Raw genomic sequence first — 24,436 nt, 5'->3', positions numbered from 1 at the left:
CCTTGGTTTTGGATGTCCAGCCTCCAGAACTGTGAGAGAATAAGTTTCTGTTGTTTCAAGCCACTTATTTTGTGGTACTTTGTTATGGTGGCCCTAGGAAACTAAAACATGGGCAGACTGGGGATCTGGTGGAGAAAAAGACAAACAGCCTGCCCTCACAGAACTCACGTTCTAATGAAGGAGGCATGACCATAAACACGGATGGATAAATGTGAACATGGCAAATTCAGGTACTGAGGGGATTAAACAGGGACACAAGATATTTTTGTTCTTAATTGAAGGAAGAGAAGTCCACTGAAGGGGAGGTGGGTGGAACCAGATCATAGAGGGCCTTGGGATGGGAAAAAGGATTGTCATGGAGCCAGAGGGGCTATAGACAGACTTTACTGGGTTGTTTGAATGGATTGTTGTGGCTTGGAAGAGAATGTTGGCAATGGAGATGAAGGAAATGGGCAGATCAACATATCACATGGTGGTAGAACCAAAGGATCTTGCCGATGGATTAGCTGTGGAGTTGTGAGAAAGAGAGGAATAGAGGATGAATCTAGATTTTTGGCTTAAGGCAAAACCATTTCTTTTGGGGGTGGGTGGTGAGGCCATTTATTAAAATGGAGAAGGTTAGGGAAGGCACGTGTTGGAGGTGAGAGGGAAGGAGTCAAGGGTTCTGTTAGCTTTAAGATGCTTGTTAAACATCTTTGTGGAGATGCAAGTTAAGTCTTCGGCTCTGTGAGTTCAGTGGCCGGAGGGCCCCTCAGCCAGGGTCTTTCTTCCTGTCTCACCAGACAAGACATCTTCCGAAATCCCAAGGTCTCCAGGAAGACAGGAGGGACGTCTTCCTACTGGAAGCTTCTCTCCATCCCCCGTTACAGCGGGGCATAGGCACCCTGGAGCTGTGCAAAGCACGCGCGTGCTAGGAAACTTGCTAAGAAGCCCAGAAGTTTTCAAACCCCTTCACAAAGTATTTTGTACTTCAAAAGCCTCCTGCAGCATCTTTAGAGCTGTGTCTAGCTTCATCAGCAGAGTTAGGTCTGTCAGGGCTTCTAGGATAAACCGGGTGGTGGGGTGGGGGCGAAGCTGCAGGTGACCCTGGACAGTATTCCCAGGACGCCAGGCTCCAAGCTGCTTGTCTAATTAAGAAAGCAGAAGAAACCTTTTGCTTTGCACAGACGCACTTCCTGCACAAAGAGCTTGGGCGGCGGGGGGCGGTGGGGGGAGCCAGAAATGCCTGCACTCTGGGCAGGCCAAGCCTCACGGAAGGGTGCTGACTCAGAAGCAGCAGCTGCTTGCCCTGGGAGTTGGCGGTTGTTGGCACAACCGAAGATCAATTAAAACACGCCATTCTGGTGTGCGCTCCCCACACCAGTCCCTCCGGGTTGCTTCCTCTCCCTTTCAGCTCCTCCAAAGACTTCTTTGCTGCCTAATGAACCGAGAGCCGGGTGGCCTGAGGAGGCGGGCTGCACAGGAGGGAGGGACACTGCACACCAGGAGCCTAAGACCCGGGGCTGGTCCTGCCCCCCCGCCCCCCCGCCCCCGGCACTATTCCTGAGCCTGTCAGCGAGTCCCTGAGCTCCCTGCGCCTGCGTTTCCCCAACTATGAACAGATCCACCTTGCCCTCCTCTGCTTCTAGGGGTCATCCCGAGAGTGAAGAGGGAATGCACATGGCCACACTCTGTTAAACTGTCGGCTCCTCTCCAAGTTTAATGACTTCTGTGACATAGAGCATATACAATAGGACAACGCATATATGTTTAACCTATCTTAGAAGTAATCCTAAAAGAAAATCAAAAGAGATCCTACTTTTCTGGTTGCAAAGTAGTTTAGGAGGGCAGAAATGGACAATTCCAAAACTCCTGAAGTTTCCTGCAGTTGATACTACCTCTCCCTGGCCCCAGGGGCCCAGAGGGGAAGCTGTAACTGGGTGCCAGAGAATGACTGCAGGAGAAGGTTCCAGGACCTGCTAAGGAAGTGTTGCCAGATTGAGCAAATAAAAATATGTGGCCTCCAGTTAAATTGGAATTTTAGATAAACAGCAGATAATTGTTGGTATAAGTATGTTCCAAATATTGCATGGGATATACTTATACTAAAATATTTTCATTGTTTATCTGAAATCGAAATGTAACTGAGTGTTTTGTCTCTTATCTGGCAAGTATACAGGATCCCTGGGCGTCAAACAGGAGATTCAGCAGGCCTAGAAGCCACTTGGATCACTAATATGCTTCACCCATGCCTCCAAGAGGGAGCCCTGCCTTCAGGGTTGGGGCTCCTTACCTTTAAGCAATTTGGATTAAGGAAATGGTCTGTTTTTAGTAACTCAGTCCATCTGTGTGAGGGCTCCCTATGTGCAAGAGGGCGTTGTCTAAATATGCAAGGCTGTAGACCCAGTCACCAGGGACTCAAACCTCAGAGAGTGTGAAAGGGAGAACAGAGCAGACTCAAAGGAGAAACCAGGTAAGGGATTAGGAGGCTGTTAGCTGGGGAGGAGGATCAAGGAGAAAGCAAGGTTGGGGGGCTTCCCATCCCATGAAGCCGCTTTTCCCACTGACTGGATGCTTGGGACCCACGTCTGTCATGTCCTTATGCAATTCTTCCCTGCAAGGTCCATGCACTGGGGGCGGTAATGGGCTTTGGACACAAGTTTTTCTATGAGGTGAGGGAAAGCAGAGAGAGAGCATTACCTCAGGCAAACGCCTCACCTGAGAACAGTAAATTTGAGATTCTCTGCTGTGGCTTGTCATTGGCAACATCAGAAGTGCACACAAAGGAGAAAACAAAGAAAACTGGCCACTGACCCCGCCAGATCCCAGACGCAGAAGACACTTGTCTGGGCCCAGAGTCTCCTTCCTTCCCTTCCTTCCTGCCCTTCCTCTTTCTTCCTTTCTATTCTTTTCTTTCTTTCTTTCTTTAAGATATTATTTATTTATTTGACAGAGAGAGAGAGAGAGAGCACAAGCAGGGGGAGTAGCAGGCAGAGGGAGAGGGAGAAGCAACACCCCCCCCCCCACACACACACCACCGCTAAGCAGGGAGCCTGATGCGGGACTCGATCCCAGGACCGTGGGATCATGACCTGAGCTGAAGGCAGATGCTTAATGGAACTGAGCCACACAGGTGCCCCTCCTCATTATTTCTTGACCAACCACCACGTGCAGGGCCCTTTTCTGACTCACGGGAGAATCAGCCAGAGTCCCACAAATAGGATGTTTATAGTCAGAGGTAAGAAAATTAAGAAGGGAAAATATTGAGGACTGAGAAATCATGCCCAACTGGGGAATCCAGGAAGGCTCCCTGGAGGAACTAGCGTTTTGTTCTGAGTCCTGAAGAACACATGGGATTTAGACATGTAAAAATAGGGAAGAAAGAGGGCACGCATGAACAGAGGAAAGAGGGTGAGGCAAGGAGCAGACGTGGAGAAGCCCAGAGCACATGAAGAAAGTGGTGGTCAGGGTGATTTCAGACCATTCTAAGGTTGGTTTCAGGGTTTAAACCAAGGACTCAAGGGAAAGCAAAGTTTGCATCATCCTGGGATGCTCAGAGAAACATTCTGACCCACTTGTTTACCTGTTTTTCTCTTTCCCCTCTCTTGACCACATCTTTCTCTGTTGGAGGCTCATTTATAACTCAGGCAACCTCCTTCAGAGGGAACAGGTGTTTCTCTGGGATGAACCACCTTGGGAAGCAGAACGTACAAGTGGAAAAAAAGCATGTCACAGCACAGCTAGGCAGAGAGAAGCCTGGGTCGAGGCAAGGGCAGAGGGAGGAGGAGGCCAGTTGGCGTTGAGGTGACAAGGCAGCAAAAGAGAGACTGATTCCCTTCCAGCCCCCCACCCCGCCCCCCACTTCTGAATTCTGGATTGACCTTTCCCTCCTTCAGCCCACTGTGAGAGATTCTATCATTAGGATGCCTTTCTTTGAGTCTTGACACCTCCTCCTTCAAGATGTCCCTTTTAAAATGTTCACATCCTTATGAAGGACTGTCCACCTTAGCTTCCTCAGAAAGCAGAGCCTGGGGTAACTGCATAAGGATATCGGCTTCATTAGGGGGCATGATCCCAAGGAGCAGAAGTAAGGGAAAAGGGGTGTGGGACTGAGGGAGAACCAATAGAAAGGCATATTCCGAGCTGGCCACAGCTTGGTATAAACTACAACTGCTCATTTCATGACACCATCTTCTGAGAGGTCATAGGATGACCATATGCAATGTTCCTTCTCAGTCTAGAGGAGGAAGAGAGAAGAAAGGATCCGCTGGCTCTTATCTCTTAACGGAGACATTTGACCCAGAGGGCATGCATTCCTCCACTCCTCTACGTTGCACGAGCATGAACATCAGGTAGGCCGCCAGGCATTTTATGTGTCGGGATCAACAGGGAAGCCCGGTAACTAGGGGCAAACGGCGTGGCCTTGAGGTGAGGCACTGTGGGGTCAGGCCCAGGTGAAGGTTGTTGGGGCCCACACAGAACTGGTCACTGCAGTGAAGACTGGTTGAAACACATGGCTTTTGGAGAGGACAGAGAGTTTCAGGGGATGCCCAAGAGGTATCTGGTTCAGGTACAGTCCTACACCTTATTCTGAGCAGTTCCCGCCTGGGTGACCAGTTCTCTCTTTAGCAGGTGCCTGCCCGCAGGGGCGAGCTGCTGAGAGCTGGAGCTGGGCACAGACTGGACCTGGCTGTGGGGGGAGGCACTGGGGACAGGGAGGGCAGCCAGCAAGCTCACTTCCCCACGCTCTGACCCAGCTTGGGGTGAAGCTGGACTGGTGGCCTATGCCTGGGAGGCCCCCGGACGGCCTCTGCAAACAAATACAACCCTGCCCCCAACAAAGACAGAGCATTAAAGGGACTCCTGAGGCCCCAGCATTACTAATGGCCCATTCCAGCGAGGGGGAAATCAATAGCTGTTTAGAAAGGGCTTTGGCTAAGAAACTAGTTCTGATTAAGAAAAAGGAAAAGCGAATACCTGCTTTCCATGAGGATGAGAGGATGAATCAGGATTTCCCCCAGATTGACAGTGTTTCTATAAACCTTTAACTGACACCTGCCAGGAAGGAGGGTCTGTGTGTGTGAGTAGAAATTAACAACTAGATTGATTTCTTAATCTGATTTTCCCTTATCTATTCAGAGATTCCAATTCCAAAAGAGAAAATACACAGTTTTCTAAAACACATTAGGACCTTCTTTCCCCAAACACTCAGGAAATGAAAAAGGCTTTTAAAGCTCTAGAGGACACTTTTGAAATGCTGCATACTTTCAGTTTGGCAGTGAAAGTGAAAACAAACCCAGATTCCATTTGAATGGCACAGTGTTTATCTAATACTTTTCTCCAGGAGCCCCAAGCTCTGCTAGATGTAAACATTTTCTTCTCTCCCCTAAGGGAAATAGGTGGTCAGCATTATTGGCTCAGTTTGGCAGCTAGAGAAGCAAAGCATGTGATGAGGGAATGGTTTGTCCAAAAGAAAACAGTGACAATGTTAGGCAGACCTGTTCGACACTTTGTCTTCTCGATTAAGTTGCTGATTCAAACTAGAGATTATTATAAAGACCCTTGATCAAGCACCTCCTTGTAAAGGGTTGGAGTGGGGGGGTGGAGAAGGGGGCACCATAGATCATAGAGGGCCATTCCTTCATGGTCTGGAAATTTGTTCGCTTCCTTTGTCCCTCGCCCTGCAGGGCTAAAGCTGGGTGCTCCTCTTGGGCAGAGAGGCCAGCACTCCACTAACCTAGTGAGGGCTCCCCCGGGCCTCCCCATACCTTCATCCAGATTAGGACGCTGGCATTCACCCCAGTAACCTAGTGTGGCTTATATCATGACCTAATGATACTTGAGTTCAATTCCCCTCTGTCAAGGGCCTGGGATGTGCTATCCTCAGCGGGGCACTGAGCGGCCGCATGAGGCTGCACTTGGCAGAGGCAGGAGAGAACCGGTTGGTGCTGACTCCAGGGACTGTGGCCTGCACGAGATGCTGGCGTTCTGCTGCCAGTGGCCTGGCCACAGGGGAAGGCAGTGTCGTGCTGTGGACAGTTGTGCCAGCTCTGGTTCAAACCCCAGCACCATCAGAGTTGTTGGTCTTGGGGAGGTGACCTGTTTCGCCTTGCTGAACTTGGGCTTCCTCATCTGTAAAATGAAGGTAGGGACCTCTACGTCAGAGCGAGAGGATTCTACTGTAGCCTGTCTCTATATTCCTGGCACCCAGGGGACCTTCAATAACCCGGGCATTGTTATGCCTGCTTTAGTTCTGAGCGTTTCTAGGTGATCCGTTTCATTCGATTGGAAGCTGTGCTTCCCTGGTTCCCTTTGTCCCTCCTGTTTAGGCTTGTATCTGTCAGGGAGGTCCACAGGTGGAAAATTACAGGCATTCTGGAGCACGCCTCACATCACACCCACTGTTCCCACAGGAAAATCAGGAAGCTTCCAGACTGTAGGGCCCAGGCCCCCCATCTGCAGGGTGGGGTAGCGTGGTGTTTGAACACACTTGTTTTTCTTTGCAGATTTCTTTGGAAATCTGCAAGGGCAGAGGCTGTTGCTAATGAGACAGTGTTTTCCATCTCTGTCTTCTCCATCAGATGTGGTCTATTAGGCTTGGGGTGGGGGAAGGGGATCAGATCTCCAGGGACTCAGGATCTCTCCCAGATTTCCTAACTGGCCAGGAGCAATTCCTGTAGGAAAAAAAAATCGTCAGGGGAAAAAGAACCAACCTGGTTCCTGGAGAAGCTGCACAGCTTCCCCCCCTCCCCCCACATCATTCCTCCCCACCGCTCCAGCAGCTGCCGTTCAGATGGCCGCACGGCTGACCTTAACACTGACAGACAAGCCCCACCTCGTCCCGCACAACCCACTCCCATGGGGCTGCTTTCACTGAAAGGTATAGCATTGTGCCATTCATGCCCTTGCACGAGTGGGCAAAACACATACTACAAATGTGTGTAATTTGTGCAGGAGAAGGGTGTATCTTTGTCTTCCACTGGTGTCGTGGAGGTTTTCTATGGGCTTTTTATTTTTTCAAAGGTTACATGAGGTACTGGGTACCTTCCTCTCATGAGCTGAATTATGTCTCTCCGCCCCCACCCCTGCAAATTTATATGTTGAAGTCCTAACTCCTAGTACCTCAGAATGCGACTGTATTTGGAGATAAGACCTTTAAAGAAGTAATTAAAGGGGCACCTGGGTGGCTCAGTCGGTAAAGCGTCTGCCTTCGATTCAGGTCATGATCCCAGGGTCCTGGGATCGAGCCCCGCACCGGGCTCCCTGCTCAGCCGGGAGCCTGCTTCTCCCTCTGCCTGTCCCTCCCTCCTGCTTGTGTGCGCTCTCTCTCTCTCCCCCCTCCAATGACAAATAAATAAAATCTTTTAAGAAATTTTAAAAAAAATAAAGAGGTAATTAAAGTAAAATGAGATCATATGAATGGGCCCTGATCCGATATGACCGGTGTCCTCATAAGAAGAGGAAATTTAGACACAGAGAGGTACAGAGGAAAGACACAGGGAGAGGGTGGCCATCCACAAGCCAAGGACAGAGGCCTCGGTACTAATCAACCCTGCTGACACCTCAGTCGTGGACTTCTAGCCTCCAGGACTGTGAGAAAATTAATTCCTGTTGTTTAAGCCACCCAGTCTGTGGTTCTTTATTACAGCAGCCCTGCAGAACTCATACACTTCCCGTTTAGAGGTACTGTCATTTTTGTGGTCTGTTGTTTTGAATTGGCAATCTCTCTTTTCCCTGAGTTTGAAGGATATATTCAAAGGGAGATGGTTTTATTGATGAGTAAGGTGTATTAGAAACCACCTCGTGAAGCTCTTGGCAGATTTGGAAAAGGACAAAATGCAAGCCCCTCCTCGCCAGTGTTGGTACATTTGCACCGGAGATCTTCGACTGTAGTGATAATCAGAAAGGATGGATCTATTCGTCCTGACACAAAAGGTTGTGAGTTCATGAGATTTGTCCTGCCAGGAAAAATGAACAATTATGGTAGCAAGTTCTCCATCTTAAAAATTGATTTATAAGCATCATTAGAAAACTTGATATTTGTTTCACTTAAAAGGCTCTTTTTTTTATTTAATAAGAAATATGTTTCTGCCAGTTGTAATTCTATGTAACCTAATACAGTGTGTTCTGGGCTTCAGTTTTTCTTTCAATTGTTGATAATTCGATAAACCCTTATTACATCTACAGTTCTTTGTGGGGCCAGAATATTCCAGAATTTTTTATAGTAATAACTTTCTTTTGAACAGCACTTTCAAAGAAGTCTCATAACAATCCGGTGAGGTAGTACGTGTATCATTACTAATAACTAGCATTGGTGTAGTATTTTATCTTTTACAAAGCACATTCATATACACTCTCTTATTTAATTTCCAGGGAAATTAAATGAATTCGTTGAAGATACATAGCAATTTCTCATGCTGAGCTGGGATTAGAACATAAGCCAGAGCTTTTTCTATGACGCCATCCTTTTTCTTCACAGATAGGCTTAGCGTTTTGGCCTCTGGTGGTCTAAAAGTCCTGTAACTAGGGCGCCTGGGTGGCTCAGTTGGTTAAGCGACTGCCTTCGGCTCAGGTCATGATCCTGGAGTCCCTGGATCGAGTCCCGCATCGGGCTCCCTGCTCAGCGGGGGGTCTGCTTCTCCCTCTGACCCTCCTCCCTCTCATGCTGTCTCTCATTCTCTCTCTCTCAAATAAATAAATAAAATCTTTAAAAAAAAAAAAAATAAATAAAGAAAGGAAAAAAAAAAAAAATAAATAAAAGTCCTGTAACTAATTTCTACCCATCCTTCCAGGCCCTCTCCAGACACCACCTCTTCTATGCAGACTCCCCAGGTATGCACAATGCAGAACTAATCACTCCTTTATCTGTAGCCCCAACATGCTTTCTCGGGCCCTTCCTTAGAGCTCTCACCCACTGTGGCTTATATTCTGGTTATCTATGTGCCCATCTTATTATCCCAATAGACTGAGCTCCATGAGGTTGAGAGGAAGACTTAGCCAAACCAACCCAATACTCAACTGACAGTGCTCAATGCGGGTTCTGGGTGTGAAGTGGAATGGGACTTACATGCCCCAAATGTCAGGTTCAGAGGCACTCCTTGGCCAAACAGGAGTCCATTGCTTCCCAGAGCAGATGGGAATGTAGACTCCTCACCTATGAGAATTGGATACATTTTTCCCAATGGGACGGTATCTAATTCAAACCACCCTGCACCTACGCCATCTTCCTGCTACTCCCCAACTACATCCTTACTTCGGTTTCTTAGTTCTTCTGTCTTTTCGTTGGGTAGGTTTCAGAGGTTCTGACCACCCATCCTGCATCCTACAGCCTTCCCTGCAACCCCCTCCCCCACCCCCCGCCACCCTGGTCTTCAGACCTGCAGTGGCGTTCAAAATGCAGACCCATTAACCATTAAATTCCAACCTGAGGTCATCGAGGAGCCAGGGGCAGCAAAACACTTGACAGTCCGGGACCTATTAGTGAAGTTTACCACTCTATTAATATCTCCAAAATGTTACTATTAATAGGACGTGCTTTAGAAAATTTTCAGTCCCCGATTTTCCAGGATGGTGGAATATAACTCACAGTCACCCATTTCAGCTGCTAGATGTTCTTTACCCATATAAATATTTCCCATCAGTGGTTTCTCTATAGTCTCTAGGTCTCTAAAGGTGTTAGCTGGACAGTGATAATGGAACATGCTCTAAAATCCGGACTACTGCCACTCCCAGGACCCAGTCCCCAACCCAAGTCTGATCTCTTCGGCCCCTCCCTCCCCTCAGCCAGGCTCCAGACTCTCAACAGCTTCTTTGTTTGGGGGGAGATTTTCTTAAAACTACAGGTTGAGCTGCTAGTGCCGGACACATGGGCAGACAGCAGGCCACACGCAATTCCTCCTGGGCAATTCACTCAGAGCAAAGAGTGATCTTTTTCGAGGCTCCAGAATATCAATATGTGGCTGCTTTGCTAAAACGCTTTCCGTCTCTCACAGTCAGAGAAATCTGCTTGCCTTGAGCTAGCCTCCAGTTTCTTGTTAAGAGCTAATTTTAGAGCTAATTTGGGTTCCATTAGTATACGGTTCTGTTGCAAATCTGACATGAACATTGGCGGCTTGATGAGTAACAAAGGGAGGAAAAGCCTTTTACCCGAACTGTAGCAATGCAGCCCATATGGGGCCATTTCTCAAGGAACAGATTTTCGTCTTTCATGCCATTTCAGAGCTGTTTCCCTCTGAAATTACCAGCTCTAATTTAATGCAGAACATGTCTGGATGTCACTGCAGAGATCTAGTTAAACTGAGAGGGCTGGCAGGTTCCACAAATTTGCAAAAACAGTGTTCATTTGTACGGTATAATGCTCCCCAAGCCCATGCTCGTGGACTGGGAATCAGAGCTGGGGGGGCAAAGGGGGGACTCTGCTTTCAGAATAAGAGCCAGGGAGTGATTCTGTTTCTGAGGTGGGGGCTCTACTGGGAGGGGAGCTTAGGGCATTTCCCTTTTCACCCCCTGGCCAGCGGATCCTCCTCTGTTGCCCACGTGCTGGGGCCCACATGGCTGTAACTTGGGTCCTCGAGTCCAGCTGTGGTCGTGGTGGGGGAGACGTGAGACCTGCTTGCTAATTTGAACTCTGCCAGGAGCGGGCTAGTTGACTGTTCCTTGAGCCTCTATTGCCTCACTTGTAAAAAGGCGGGAATCTGAGCTTCTCTGATAGCTAAGTTCAAGGCCCTGGAAGAGTAACTCGCATTTATCTTACTTTGTACATGTTTGTTATGTCCTGTGATCATCACAACACCCTGTGAGGCAGGCATTCCGATCCTACAATCGGGAAATTCCGACTCAGAGAGGCAAGGACACTTGCCCAGGATCACACAGCTACTAAGAAGGAAAGCCGAACCTTGAACCCAGTTGGCTTCATTCCCAGTTCAAAGCTCCCAGAAGTCAACAGATGGAAATCAGAAACTAAGTTTGAACACTGAATCTTATCACCAGAGGCCATCTTAGAGAGCAGATAGCCATGCCCAACAGGCCTACACTGTACAAACTTAAGATTGCACAATGACTTGGGGAATTATAGTCCTGCTTTGGAATGTGCAGGATCATGAATGAGCACCCCAGAAGAGGCTGAAGTATCCGAGGAAACACACTAGAACTGGTTCTAGTCTTAGCTCTGTCTCAAGTTGCTGGGTGACCTTGAAGAAGTCACTTGGCCTCTCTGAGCTTCAGTTCCTAAATCAGACAGGTAGATGAACTGCTTCCACTGTTTAGAGGGATAGGTCTATTTAGATGGCTGGGTCTGTGGTTCTATGGCCACAGGTTCAATGCCAAAACTAAAGAACACAGCAGCAGGTGTAAGAGTTTTGGTCAGGGAGTAGCCTCCATGTCCCAGACATTAAAACGCTGAAAAAAAATTGCTCCCGGCAGTTAAAAAGTGCAGCTGATACAGAGAGTGACTAAAGCAGATTACTTCTGTAAGTGACTAAGCAAATGCTAAAACAGTGGTTGCACTCAAATCCTACAGGAGCCAGACAAATTAGCAGGGAGGGAGGCAGGCAGCGGGCCGGACACTAGCGAGTGACGGGGACTACAGTGCCTGACCACACGGCACGGTGACCACTCTGCTCCAGGCACATGGTGCCAGGCAGGAACGTAGATGGGGTGCAAACAATATGCCAACTTTTCAAGAGAATCGGAGATCTGAATATTCATGTGAAATAGCCTAATTTTTAAACATTGGAAACAAATCCAAAGACTTAAAAACCTTTTCATGCCAAACAGAATGTGTCTGCCAACCATATGCTGCCCGAGAGCTCCAGTTGGCTGATCCTGTGCTAACATCTTCGGAGTTGGTTTGTGTCTCCCTGTGCCTTAAACAATTCCAGAGGGCCTGTTTCCTGGCCTCGCTTGGGAGCATGCTGCAGAAGTGACCTGCTGGGGCCATTTCGCGTCAACAATACTTTGCACGACACAAATCTCATTTTCCTGTCCGCAGCCTTTGAGGCTGGACCCCTGACTGGAGCCAGCACGCACGGCTGGTTCCCACTCTGCTGGCCTGAAGATCACCTTCTCCAGAGAGAGAAACAACAGTGAAAAGAGGAAAAGGGCGACGTGGCCTGGCTAGGAGGGTAAAACAGATGAAGTTATTTTCTTCTTAACATCATTTCTACTCTATTGGATCACATAACCATTTTTATTGTTAATTTAGATACAAATTAATTGCCGTACAAATGAACAAAAACACAGATGAATGCCCTCACCGTGACTTGAAGCTTAAATGGCAATTACTCGGCTTGGTAATCCAATATAGCAAATATTAGTGCCGCTGTGGGGCGTCCTCCGTCCCAGGGCATTGCTAATGGGAAGAGTGGACATCCCTGGAGATTCCCCGAGAACCTGAGCAAACCTGCCAAGAAGGTGTTGCCGACCCCAGAGCTCCCTGTCTCCCTGTTGCCTCTGTCCAAGTACAATCGAATCAAGATAGTAGAGGATCTGACAGTATTTTCATGTACTGTTTTTTCCTCTGAAGGATTTCTTATTATGCTTTGTTCTGTACTTATTTTTCTCTTCCCAGACACATGTAAAATGTCAGTCCTAGAGAGCACTTCGACGAGGCTCTTGTCCAGGATACCCACCACCCCCCAGACCCCCAGGCTGGGCGTGAGAGCCCTGTTGTGTGCTCACACAATCCCAATACCGGCCTCGTTAGGTCCTCATCGCACTGGGCTGGAACTCTCTAGTTATCTGGCCGAGTCTCCCCTGAAAGGACAATAAGCATCTCGAAGGTAGGGGCAGCATCTTACCCATCTTAGTGCCCGTGCTCAGGGCATATGGCACCTGGAATTGGTGTCCGGAGTGATGCTCAGAAACAAAACAAAATAACTGTGGGGTCCCCCACATGATCTGTCCGGGGCCCCTCCTCAGTGTACCCTCTCTACCTATACACCACACAAGCAATTTCCTCCTTTGCATCAGAGGCTTTTGTAATTTCCTGCCTAATTTTATCATCTTTCATGTAACAGTGACAGTGAAAATATCCTTCTAGAAATACCTCCTTGGTTTCCATTTGCCAAATCAGTCTCATCTCCCCCTAACAAGTAAAACGTAGCTACTTGTTGATCAAATGAAAAGATATTCTGTGAATGATGGAATTGTATGGTACACATTATTTTTCGAGACAAGAAGAAAGTCCCTTAGTGGACAGCAGTCAATACCAGACTCTAGATTAAATCTAATGAATATTTTTTCCTTGCCTTTGAGATTGTTGCATTGGAAGCTCTTTTGAAATTTTTATGTTGCAGATTTTAGATTCTCATCACAAAGAACTGAAGGTAAACTGTTCCATTACTAGTTTTCTCTAAACACTATAGCCATTTGAGAGCTTGTTTAGAATTCAGAGAATTTCTGAGTCACTTGCAGGAAATTTTCTTAGTCTGCATACTTTACATTCCAATAAAAGAGCCCTTACTTTTCATCAAAAGTGGTTTAAAGCATCAGTTGTAAGCCAATCATAATGACTTTCTTGTAGTTGTTCTTGATTTCCTTATAGAGGTTAGTTGCACGAGTTTGTGCTCAATGGACTTTTTCTGTTTTGAAGTCTTGTACTCCACACAGAGCCTAGTACAGTGCCTTAACATTTGATCAATGTTTGTTGAATGACCAAATGACTGAATAAATAGATGAATGGCTTTCATTTATTCTAGAGAGTTCTTCCTTAGATTATGCTGATACAACTCATAGATTTAGGCTAACAATGTCAAAGATAAAATAATGCAGAAATATCTGATTCATTCAGAATTTTTTTACTTTTCAGATTTAGAGAGTGAGGTTTAGAGAATTCCAAGATCACCTGAAACCCTCAAGAGGAATTTCAGAAAATTGTACCAGAAAATATGGATCTTAATGTAAGCCTAGTTTCCATGGCAACTTAACATTGGGGGGGGGTTGTTCATTATTTTCTGGTTTTTTTGTTTGTTTTATTTTGTTTTTTACCTTTGTGAAATTCTCACAAACTAGGATGCAGGAGTATATGAAATGATTAGTTCATCAAAGCTCTTAAATACTTCTGGTAATTCTTCATCCACCAGTTACAATGGATTGGAGTTCGGTATTTGGCGTGTCAGATCCCTCCAGAGTTTCTGTGACTAATGCAGGAGGCGTGGATAGAGCTCTGTGTCCCCAGTCAGAAGATGGGGTCCAGAACCCAGCCCTGCAAGCAAGAGATCAATGCCTTGCCCTCATTCATAAAGTAGAAGGGCCCCATTCTACCTTCCTCCCTGGTGGCTGGAAGAGCCAATAAGATAACACATGGGGAAATGTTTTAGAAATTGCAAAGCATATGCAAGTGCAAGAGGTTAAGATTACTCCCCACAGTGTGCCCCTAGGAACAGACTAAGCAGATTCCACAGGGGGTGTAAGGCAACCTTGGGGTGCTGTGCCTCCCTGCTTGGGAACTAAAAATTATAGGAAATTAACTTTCTGAGAGTCAAACCAGTGGCTCCCAGCTTTTTCCAGTATAGGTCCTCCTTTTTATCATCAAAATATTTCCCATACCCACTCCCACATGATAATATTTATATTTATATATTAAAAAAATATTTTTTAAGATTTTATTTATTTACTTGAGAGAGAGAGAAAGAGAGCAAGAGCCCGGGAAGGAAGAAGCAGACTCCCCACTGAGCGGGGAGACTGACGTGGGGCTCCACCCCAGGACCTGGGGATCATGACTCGAACCAAAGGCAGATGCTTAACCAGCTGAGCCACCCAGGTGCCCCTATTTATATTTTTATTATTTGTTGATTGAGAAAATACATATTGGCACAAAGCTCTTATGACTTATGACCACTTTTCCATTTGTTTCTATTTTATCAATTGCTATCTCATAGTAATACGTTTGACAAATACTGGTACTAGATTAGAGCAAACTATGTTAGTTATTGAACCTCCAGGCACTCAGGGATTAGTTGGCTTCTCAAAATTCCCTCTGCTCTCAGATCAGGGAATTCCCGCATTAAACTGTACAATGTAAACATGATGAATGGATCAGAGCCAAGTAATGCAATCATCTTAAGTAGACTCTGGCCTCCGGTCAAAGTCAGACTTTACTGGTGACATTAACACATCCAAAGAAACAGGGTGTTGGTCACAAGAAGACTTGGTTGCCCGTGGAAGCAGAAACAGTGGCTCCACCCAGCACCCTCCGAGTCCTGCCCAAGCAAGACATGCACTGACTTCGGGACTCAGTCTCGACTCCTGGTGGAGCAGTTTCCGTTTCCCTGCAGGCTCAGCTGAGGAGGTTTGCTGCTAGCAGAGAGCAGCCAGACATACCGATTGTTACGGTTTATTGCAGATGAATGTCCTAGCTTTAGATCATATAACCATCCTAAGAGCTTGAATAAGGTGAGACCAGCCCCAAGCAATGGCTGACAAAGCAGGCCATTGAGCCAGGCTCTGAGGCCAGTGAGTAGCCTTGGGGAAGCTACCCTATTGGCCCTCACGTCTTTTTGCATCATCATGAGCCATGATTCCTCAGCCTCAGCACGACTGGCATTTTGGGTCCAGTAATTCTTTGTTGTGGAGAGCTGTTTTGTGCATTGTAGGATGTTGAGCAATGTTCCTGGTATCCACCTGCTAGAGGCTAGTAGAATCTCTCTTCCCACTCCCTAGTTGTGACGACCAAAAATGTCTCCAGCCATTGCCAAATAGTCCCTGGGGGAGGGGGCAGAATGCTCCCCAGTCCCCAAATTGAGGACCCCCTAGTACAAACCATCCCAGTGAAATCTCTACAGGATGCAACCACATGAGGTTCTTCTCAAAAGAAGAACTCATTCCTGAATGTGTAATACATTCAATTTCTACACAGTGTTGCCTTTATCCAAAGGATGTTAGAATTCTTGAAAAATCAATTTCTAGGAGATTGTGGTTAATTTAGAAATACAGTCATGCTCTACTTCCCTATAATGCAAAAGAAATAGGGGTTCTGGCAACTGAGTGAACTGAAACTTTCTTTTGATGACCTAGTGATTCAAGGGTCATCCTCCTGAACATCAATTGTTCCTATTTTCAAAGTGTGAATTGGGATGGATTGTACTGGCCAGGGGAGTTCCTGGAAGCTGTTTTGTTGTTTAAAAAAATAAATCCTTGATTTGTTTTCAATTCTTAATTATATACCTCTACCTCCTAAAAATAATACAAAAAAGATATTCCAGTTACCTGAGAAATTCGGTTAGTTTTGTGCTGAAAAATTGAGGATTTTTGCTCAAATGGCTCCAACTTTTTCTAAACAGTTCTTTCATCAAAAATTCCTTCATTTGAGGAGACTGTTCCCACCATAGTCAAACCCCTTACCAGTGTACGGTCCATCACTTCTCCTACTTACAGAGAAATTTCCACCTGGTTCTGTTCAGGGGCAAGGTTTTCCACGATGGCCTCATCCCTCCTCCTGGCTCCCAAGGCCACCATTTGCTGTTCCAGACCTTAAAAGCTCCCAGCACTGGTGGTGGGTAGGGGTCCACGCTGAGCCCCACATTGAATGCCCTCTCATCTGCTCCCTTCTTCCTCCACCCCTCCCCCACTTCAAGGACTCAGGTGTCTTCACTCCTCCAGTCTGGGCCCAGCTGCCTCTTCCTGCTTCCCCAAGCCCAGTTTTGACTGGTCTTTGGAAGTGGAAAATCTGGTTCTGAAAGCATACTCTCAGCCTTTGTGTCTGGGCCTTGGCCCTACAGTTTCTGTGAGTGTGTGTTTCTGGTCACTGTGGACGGCGGGGGGTGGGGGGGGGGTGCCCTTGGGTACCAGTGAGAGAGCAGAGTGAAAAGGGAACACACAGATTAACTCTGGGAGACAAGAGTATGAGTTAAAACCTTTTTGTCTTGGAGGCGCCTGGGTGGCTCAGTTGGTTGAGCATCTGACTCTTGATTTCAGCTCAGGTCATAATCTCAGGGTTGTGGGATCCAGCCTGCATGCGGTATGGAACCTGCTTGGGATTCCCTCTCCCTCTGCCCCTCCCTACTTGCTCGCTCTCTAAAAAACAAACAAAAAAACCCCCACCTTTTTGTCTTGTCCCATGTCTTACAAACTATGTGAGACAGAAACGAAGACAGAGAGGTAATGATCCAGGCAGCCCTGCACAGAATGCCCCTTCCCTTGCCAGCTACATGCTGAGTCTGCGGTGTTTCAGGATGGCTGGGGCCTTGAACTCCATCTTTAGTCCTTTACCGACTGGGGAAAAGAGAAAAAAAATCCCTGCTCGGCTCTTTAGTCATGGTATTAAAAAAGAGCTTCTTTTGTAGCCCTAGGATATAATGGTAGAGGTTCTGAGTTTGAGACCCTGCAAATCACCCCCAGGGAACCCCTCTGGGAGGAGGCGTGGTTGCCGGAGCCCAAGTGCAGGCAGGCTAGCCCCCACTCCGGGAGACCCCTCTGATGAGAAAAGGGGAACCTCTAGCCACGGCAGCGGCTCTCCGAGGACAAGCAGGAGAGGAGGAGAACCTGGCCTTGCAGGTTCATATAAATGCTCCTCTTAGAAGTGCCATTCTCTCTTTCCCCAGCAGGGTGGGCCGGGTGCTGGCACAGACACCCAGCACCCAGGCTTGCCCTGATGGTGCCCTGATGGTGCCTTTGTGCAGGAGGGCACAGCCCTTTGTGCAGAAAAGCCCCACCCAGGGCACCTGAGCTGGAGGGAGGCGCCCACGGTATGGCAGCCTCCACCCAGCTGCTCAGCCGGGAGCCTTCGGAGGGATGGGGCGCGCAGTGCTCAGCCCTCCCTGCTGCAGCCCTGCGCTCGAGGGCATGGCTCCCAACGCCCCAGCCCTGCCCCGTGAGAAGTCAGGGCAAATAGCCTAAGCCCACGGGCTGCCAGATACTTTATAGATAGATACATATAAATACAGATATTATATATGAATATACATATATATATAATCTCAGCTAATCACCCAACAATTATGTGAAGTAGGCATTTTTGTCCCCACATTAAAGATGAGGTAACCAAGACTTAGGGAGGTTAAGCAACTTGTCCAGAGTCACCTAGCTAGGAAGACGTGGTGAGTCTTCACAGAAAAGGACTGACCTAGAGGCCCTGAACAGCTTCCTGGTTCACACAGCTGAGGAGAGATTTCACCTGCCTCCTGAGGCAGAAATGCAGGAAAGGGCTTTGCCTGGGAAGGTCTATGAGAGCAGTTCTCAAAGTGAGACAGGACCGGCTGCGTAACATCTCCTGGGAAAAATCACCACTCTCTTCAGAAGTGCACTTTTTTTTTTTTTTGAGATTAAAAAAGTTTCCAATTTGGGGTGCCTGGGTGGCTCAGTTGGTTAAGAGTCTGACTCTTGATCTCAGCTCAGGTCTTGATCTCAGGGTTGTGAGTTCAAGCCCCGTGTTGGGCTCCACCCTGGGCATGGAGCCTACTTAAAAAAAAAAAAAAAAGTCTCCAATTTGCTTCTCATCTGTAATTTTATTATGATATTCACAGCAATAAAATGACTTGAGGGCCAGTCAGGAAAATTAAGAGTGGGGTCAGGGGGTGGGGGGAAGCTGGGGAACTCTCAGTCCTTATCTGAATCCAGCTAGGGTTGAAAGGAACCCCAGAGGGAGGAGAGGTGGTAGCAGCTGGAAAGAAAAGACCATGCCCCCTCGATCTATAGGAAGAAAGTGGTGGGGACCCCCAGAGAGAGCTAAAGGTGGGTCTGTGGGGGCAGGGGGGCGTTCTCGGCAGGAAGCCTTGTGTGTTCAAATCCCTGCCACAGGCCTGCGGGACTGAGTGTGAAGAGCTGTGCTGAGCCCCGGCATCCGGTCGGAAGCGCGAGTCTGGAGCTGCTGGCTCGGGATGCTGCAGCTGTTCTGGGGATCTGCACAATTAGAATTCTCTTAGCGCTCAGAGCCCGCAGGAATCCAGTCACGTGGTAGACGTGGTGCCTGGAGCTGGGGTCAATGAGAGCTCAGTCTGAGAGAAGAAGCGTTCCTTCCCTCTGACACATATCCTGCTTTGGTGGTGCACTGCTGGGCTTCTGCTCACAGTAAACGTAACCACTTGCAGGAAAAGGATCCTGCAAATGGTTTCTGGGTTTAGCCTGGGAGCTCTCAGGGGCTTGGGTGGTGAGTGTGGGACAAAGGAAATCACTTTTCCTTCTGAGCAGGATTTTGCCAGCCTACCATTTCTATCAGGGGATCTTTATTGATACGTCCTCCTCTTTCAATTCATGTTCCTCTGTACCGCAATGCTGACTTCTCTCCAAGCATGCTGGGATCTGGTTCCTGGATAACTTTAGGACTACAGCTTTAGAGAGATCACTGCTCTCCTATCTTGCTCCCCTGGCCAAGAATATGTAATTAATTAAGAGGGCAAAAGTTTTCCTTAGAATCTCCTGAATCAAAACCAAGTCTTTGTTATTTCAAAGTTTGGGGGACTGAAAAAGGACCAGATCCCCTTCTCTTCTACTTCCTCCAAGTGTCTGGGTGGAAATGCATTTCCTAGTCATTTATGCTCACCTCTGATATAAATCTCCTAGATACTGTCCCTCCAACCCACTCAGTCTCCCTCTGTTAAATGAAATACTGGACCCAAGATCTTGCCCAAGCTGAGCCTTCCCTGATCCAGCTTGTTCTTATTACTGATGAAACCTACCCCCAGGCCCCAGGACCAACAGCTCTTTCCAGAGGGAATTGGATTCCTCCCCGTTGTTCCCTCTTTGTTCTGTGCTGCTGCTTTTTGTCCTTCCTAATCAACACCTTCATTCCTGTCAAAGACCTCCTGTCAGAAATCACTACTGTCCTGTGTAATGGGCACTAATGTTCTGTCAGAAATCCATGCTCTGCTATCAGCAATCACTGTTTTCCTGTCAGAAACCACTGTTGTGTCAGAAATGACCACTCTTCTTTTAAAAATCACCGTCTTAAGAGAAATCACCACTCTCTTCAGAAAGCCTTGTTCTCTTGTCAGAAGTCCACTAACATCCTGTCAGAAATCAACATTTTCTGTCAGAAAATCCCTGTTTTCCTGTCATAAACCATTGCTCTCCTGTCAAAAATCCCTGGTCCCCTGTCAGAAATTCCTGCTCTCCTGCTCCCTGTTTCTTGTCAGAAGTCATTACTTTCCCATAGGAAATCATTGCTCGTTGTCTGAGCCTTCTCTCCACAGGATATTCAGAGTTGTTCGTCACGCTTTGACATGAGTAGCTTTCCTGTGACCTCCTCATTGCTGGCTGTTTGCACCTGCTTTGCTGCATCTCTTTAAGCTCAGTGCTGGAGAAGCGGGCACAGCACTGGGAGCCCACAGTCCCTTATTCCTCTCCTGAGTGATTACAGACCAGTCCTTTTTGCTTGCTGGACCTTTTCCTCATCTCTTTGTTAGGGCTGATAATATCACCTACTCTGCCTACTTCACAAGGTTATTTAATTTAGATCGATGACAGTTCTGACTTTCAGAAGCTGCTCTTTTGATTGAGCCGACATCTCTCTGCCTATAATTTTCACACACTGCTGTCCCACAGGGCTAGTCTAATACTCACGTGCCACAGTCTTCCGACCCCATCCCTAAATCTTCTCTTACCCGGAGGAAATGCCCCCAGTTCTCTAACATCCAGATTAACCTGCTCAGTCCTTGTATGGCATGGTTTCCAGACCTGTCACCAGCCTCCCTGCCCCTCCCCGCCCCTGACATGTTCTAGTTTGTCTGGGTTTCCCTCAGAATGTGGTCTGAGCAGCTCAGGGGAGAACAGGATTTTTTTTTTTAAAGATTTTATTTATTTATTTGAGAGAGAGCGCAGAGGGAGAGTGAGAGGGAGAAGCAGACTCCCCGATGAGCAGGGAGCCAGACGCGGGGCTTGATCCCAGGACCCCGAGATCATGACCCCAGCCAAAGGCAGACACTCAACCAACTGAGCCATGCAGGCGCCCCTGGGGGAGAACAGGATTATCATCTCCCTCCTTCTAAAGCAGAGAATTAATGTGGCCCAAGATTGCATGAGCATTTGTACCATTTACCATGTAGAATCTTCCCAGTCAGAAGCTCCGTTTATTCAAGTAATTTTTTTTTTTTCCTCAGAGGCTTATAATTTTCTTTGAATAGATTTTGCATGTCCTTTTCAGTTAATTTCAAAATTATTAATGTTTTGGAGTCTTTAGGGAATGGGATGTCTTTTTTTATTGTATTTTTTTTCTAGCCTTCATCACTGGAATCTAGAAATGGTATTGATTTAATTTTAATCTGATAATCTGCAGTGTTGCTGAACAGATTTGTCATTTCTATTAATGTTCCTAGAATGCTCTGTATCTTTCTTGGAGTCCTAGTCATTCTTACAATGGGGAAAGCTTTGTTTATGGCAAGCTGGAGCAGGGCTCCAAGCTGTGGCATTTTCTCCTAGGGAACACTCAGAATGGGTGACAACACTCTCTTAAGCAGGAGTTTGGCTGGCTACACCTAAAAAAGTATATCGGGAAAAAAAATGAGGACGGCATTATTAGAGGGATAATCTTTTTTTTTTTAAAGTAAGCTCTACCCCCAGTGTGGGGCTTGAACTTACCAGCCCAAGATCAAGAGTCACATGCTCTACCAACTGAGCCAGCCAGGTCCCCCTAGAGGGATAATCTTTAATTAATTCTGATTTCTATTTTTAAAAGTAAATCATTCAATAACTCTGGTAATTCAACCATTTATAGCAACAAATTGCTTACCACATACTTCGCAACTGAGCAGTGATCACACCAAAATTGAGAACACCTGGCCTGATGATTAAAGCAGGATTTTCACTGAATTGTACACTTTTAAAATGGTGAATTTTAAGGTATGTGTGTTATACTCCCGCCCCCCCCAAAAAAAACCCAACAAAAACTCACGAAAAATAAAAAAACATAAGCTTTGGAGGCAAGATGTTGAGTTTTTATCCAGCTCTGCTTCTAATAGTCTCTATGGCCTTGGGCAGTTACTTGATTTCTTTGACTCTCAATTTCATCCTATGCAGAATGGGATTATGAATTGTCTCTCCTTCATTCCACTGAGAAAAGAGACTCTCCTCTTACATCCTATCAAGATGTGGAGTGGCCAATCAAAATACCTCTTTTTCCTAGACATAATGATTGGTACAGATGTACTCACATGATCCAAAGAGGATCAGTCAAGCTCTAGAAGACAGCTGATGTGGATGATGACTCAGGGGGCTCTCCCTCTGAAATTATACACTGTAAGCTCATGGGACCAGGGCTACTGGAGGTCATCTTTTTCATCACAAGGAAAGAACATACTAGAAAGTAAAGCTAACACAGAGGAGATGGAAGGAGCGAGAGATTCTGACAACATTGTTTGAGCACGTGGATCCAGTCTAGTCAGAGCTAGACAACTCTTGGTGTTTTCATTTCTGTGTGCAAATAATTTCCTTTTTTTCTTAAGCTTGTTTGAGTTGGGTTTCTGTCATAAGCAACCCAAAGAGGCCTAACACAGAAGTCTATTTATAAGGCTGTTGTGAGAATTATTTGTGATAATACATGTAATGTACCCAATGCTTGTATATAACACGTATTCAAAAATTGAAACTTACTATTATCATCATCAATACCATGCAATAGATAGGGACAGTTTTGTGTTTGCTTTCTGCCTTGCAGTAGTTAAGACAGTGCTGAGTATAAAGTAAAATCTCAATAAACATCCTTATAGACAAATTGATATCTTTCTCTTAGTGCAGAATTTAAACAATGAATTAATCTGAATTTTTCTCTCCTTTCTACTCTTAAGAGATAGAGACAAATCTACAAAATGGAAAGAGTGTTGAACCAGGGGTCAAGAGAACAAGGTTCCAGGGCGCCTGGGTGGCTCAGTTGGTTAAGCGACTGCCTTTGGCTCAGGTCATGATCCTGGAGTCCCTGGATCGAGTCCCACATCAGGCTCCCCGCTCAGCAGGGAGTCTGCTTCTCCCTCTGACCCTCCCCGCTCTCATGTGCTCTCTCTCACTCTCTCTCTCTCAAATAAATAAATAAAATCTTAAAAAAGAAAAAAAGAACAAGGTTCCAGTTCTGATGATGCTTTTCACATACTGTGTACCCTCAGGAAGCCCCTTCCCCTCTCTGGGTCTTGGTTTCTCCATTTGTCAAATTAGGCTATTGGTGCTAGATGATCTTAGTCCCTTGTAAGCTCTAACCCTGAAATTCAGGGGAAAAGACATCAGGGAATTCTTTCAATGCCCCATGGTTTTGGGGGGTTAAAAAATTCAGTCTCATGCCCCTTTTGCATCCTTCCTCATATCCTCCCACAAGGACACATGGTCAGGGATAGTCAGGGTACATGCTGATAACCACTTTCAAGATTCTGTATCCTCTTAAGAAGATGCAAGGAAGTTCAGTACTCCACTTGCTAATGTAGAAATGTTGCTGAATATGTATTAGGATGATTTTCAGCCACGAGGCCTGAAATATAATGTAATATTCAGAAAAATCAATGGGAAACAATATTTTTCGTTTATCAAGCATTCATTTAGGGCCTTCTAGACACACACTGTGCCAAGTACTAGGGAAACAAAGGGACTAAGTCCCTGATCCTGAGGTCAAGGAGTCTTACAAGGACTGTTCCCTGAATGTCTTGTTCATCAAGATTTCACTGGAGTCCAGAGGCGAAGAGAGATCTTGCTAACTTTCTTGGGTGCTCACCGTGTGCCAGGCACGGGACAGAGCTCGTGTACATTGTCTTGTCACTTGGTTATAACCTTCCTGCACATGTACCTCTCAGAAACACTGATCTGGCCGAGGCATGGAGACCTACTACGTCTTTGTAAAGCCTTCACACAGAGGCCCTGACCCTCACAGCCTCATCCTCTCTCATCCTGCGGTCTGGTCATAAATGAAACTTCCCTCTGGGGCGGAGTCTGGAGCTGCAGTGCGTAAAGGCATCTGAAGCCCCAGCTTTGTGGAGGACATGAAGTATTGATTTTTACTCAAGTATCTGAGTAATCATTTTTATATTAAAAATAAATATTGATAGATCATGGGGTAAACTTTAAGATTTGTACACATTTAAGATTCATCCATTTTTTCTAACAAATATTTATTGAATGACTGCTGTGGGCCAGGCATTGTCCAAGGCCCTGAGGATTGAGCAGTAAATAATTCAGTAAAAAAAAAAAAAAAAAAAAATTCTCGGAATGCCTGGGTGGCTCATTCGGTTAAGTGTCTGCCTTCTGCTCAGGTCATGATCCCGGCATCCTGGGATCAAGTCCCACGTCGGGCTCCCTGCTCAGCGGGGAGCCTGCTTCTCCCTCTGCCTGCCGCTCCCCCCTGCTTGTGTGCTATCTCTCTGACAAATAAATAAATAAAATCTTAAAAAAAATTCTCAACGGGCTCCCATTCTAGTGAAGTAAACACAAAAAGCATAGTATTTCAGATGCTGACAAGTGCTGTAGAGAAAAATAGAGCAAAGAAGGGGACCTCATAGGCAGGTCCGGCTTGCAGAGGATTGCTTCAGACTTCTCCATCTGTCTCCTTGGG

The 24,436-nt window shown here is 46.6% G+C and overlaps 1 long non-coding RNA gene across 5 annotated transcripts in view; it reads left to right on the top strand.

Annotated features, from left to right (window-relative positions):
* LOC118528407 (uncharacterized) overlaps positions 1 to 24,436 on the top strand; it is an 81,233-nt gene that overhangs the window by 17,272 nt on the left and 39,525 nt on the right. For 2 of the 5 annotated variants that reach the window (XR_013445900.1, XR_013445895.1), the window contains 3 exons: positions 4,216 to 4,331; positions 13,787 to 13,877; positions 21,626 to 23,008. The exons of 1 other annotated variant lie outside the window; for it this stretch is intronic. This is a non-coding gene — a long non-coding RNA (uncharacterized LOC118528407). Of the gene's footprint in view, positions 1 to 4,215; positions 4,332 to 13,786; positions 13,878 to 21,625; positions 23,009 to 24,436 lie in introns of those variants that run through there. 2 more of the 5 variants (XR_013445896.1, XR_013445898.1) reach the window with 2 other exon arrangements.

This window comes from Halichoerus grypus, chromosome 1 (genome assembly GCF_964656455.1).
Source record: "Halichoerus grypus chromosome 1, mHalGry1.hap1.1, whole genome shotgun sequence".
NCBI lineage: Eukaryota > Metazoa > Chordata > Mammalia > Carnivora > Phocidae > Halichoerus > Halichoerus grypus.
The sequence above is the reverse complement of the archived record's forward strand: the minus strand, read 5'-3'. Positions and strand labels throughout refer to the sequence as shown.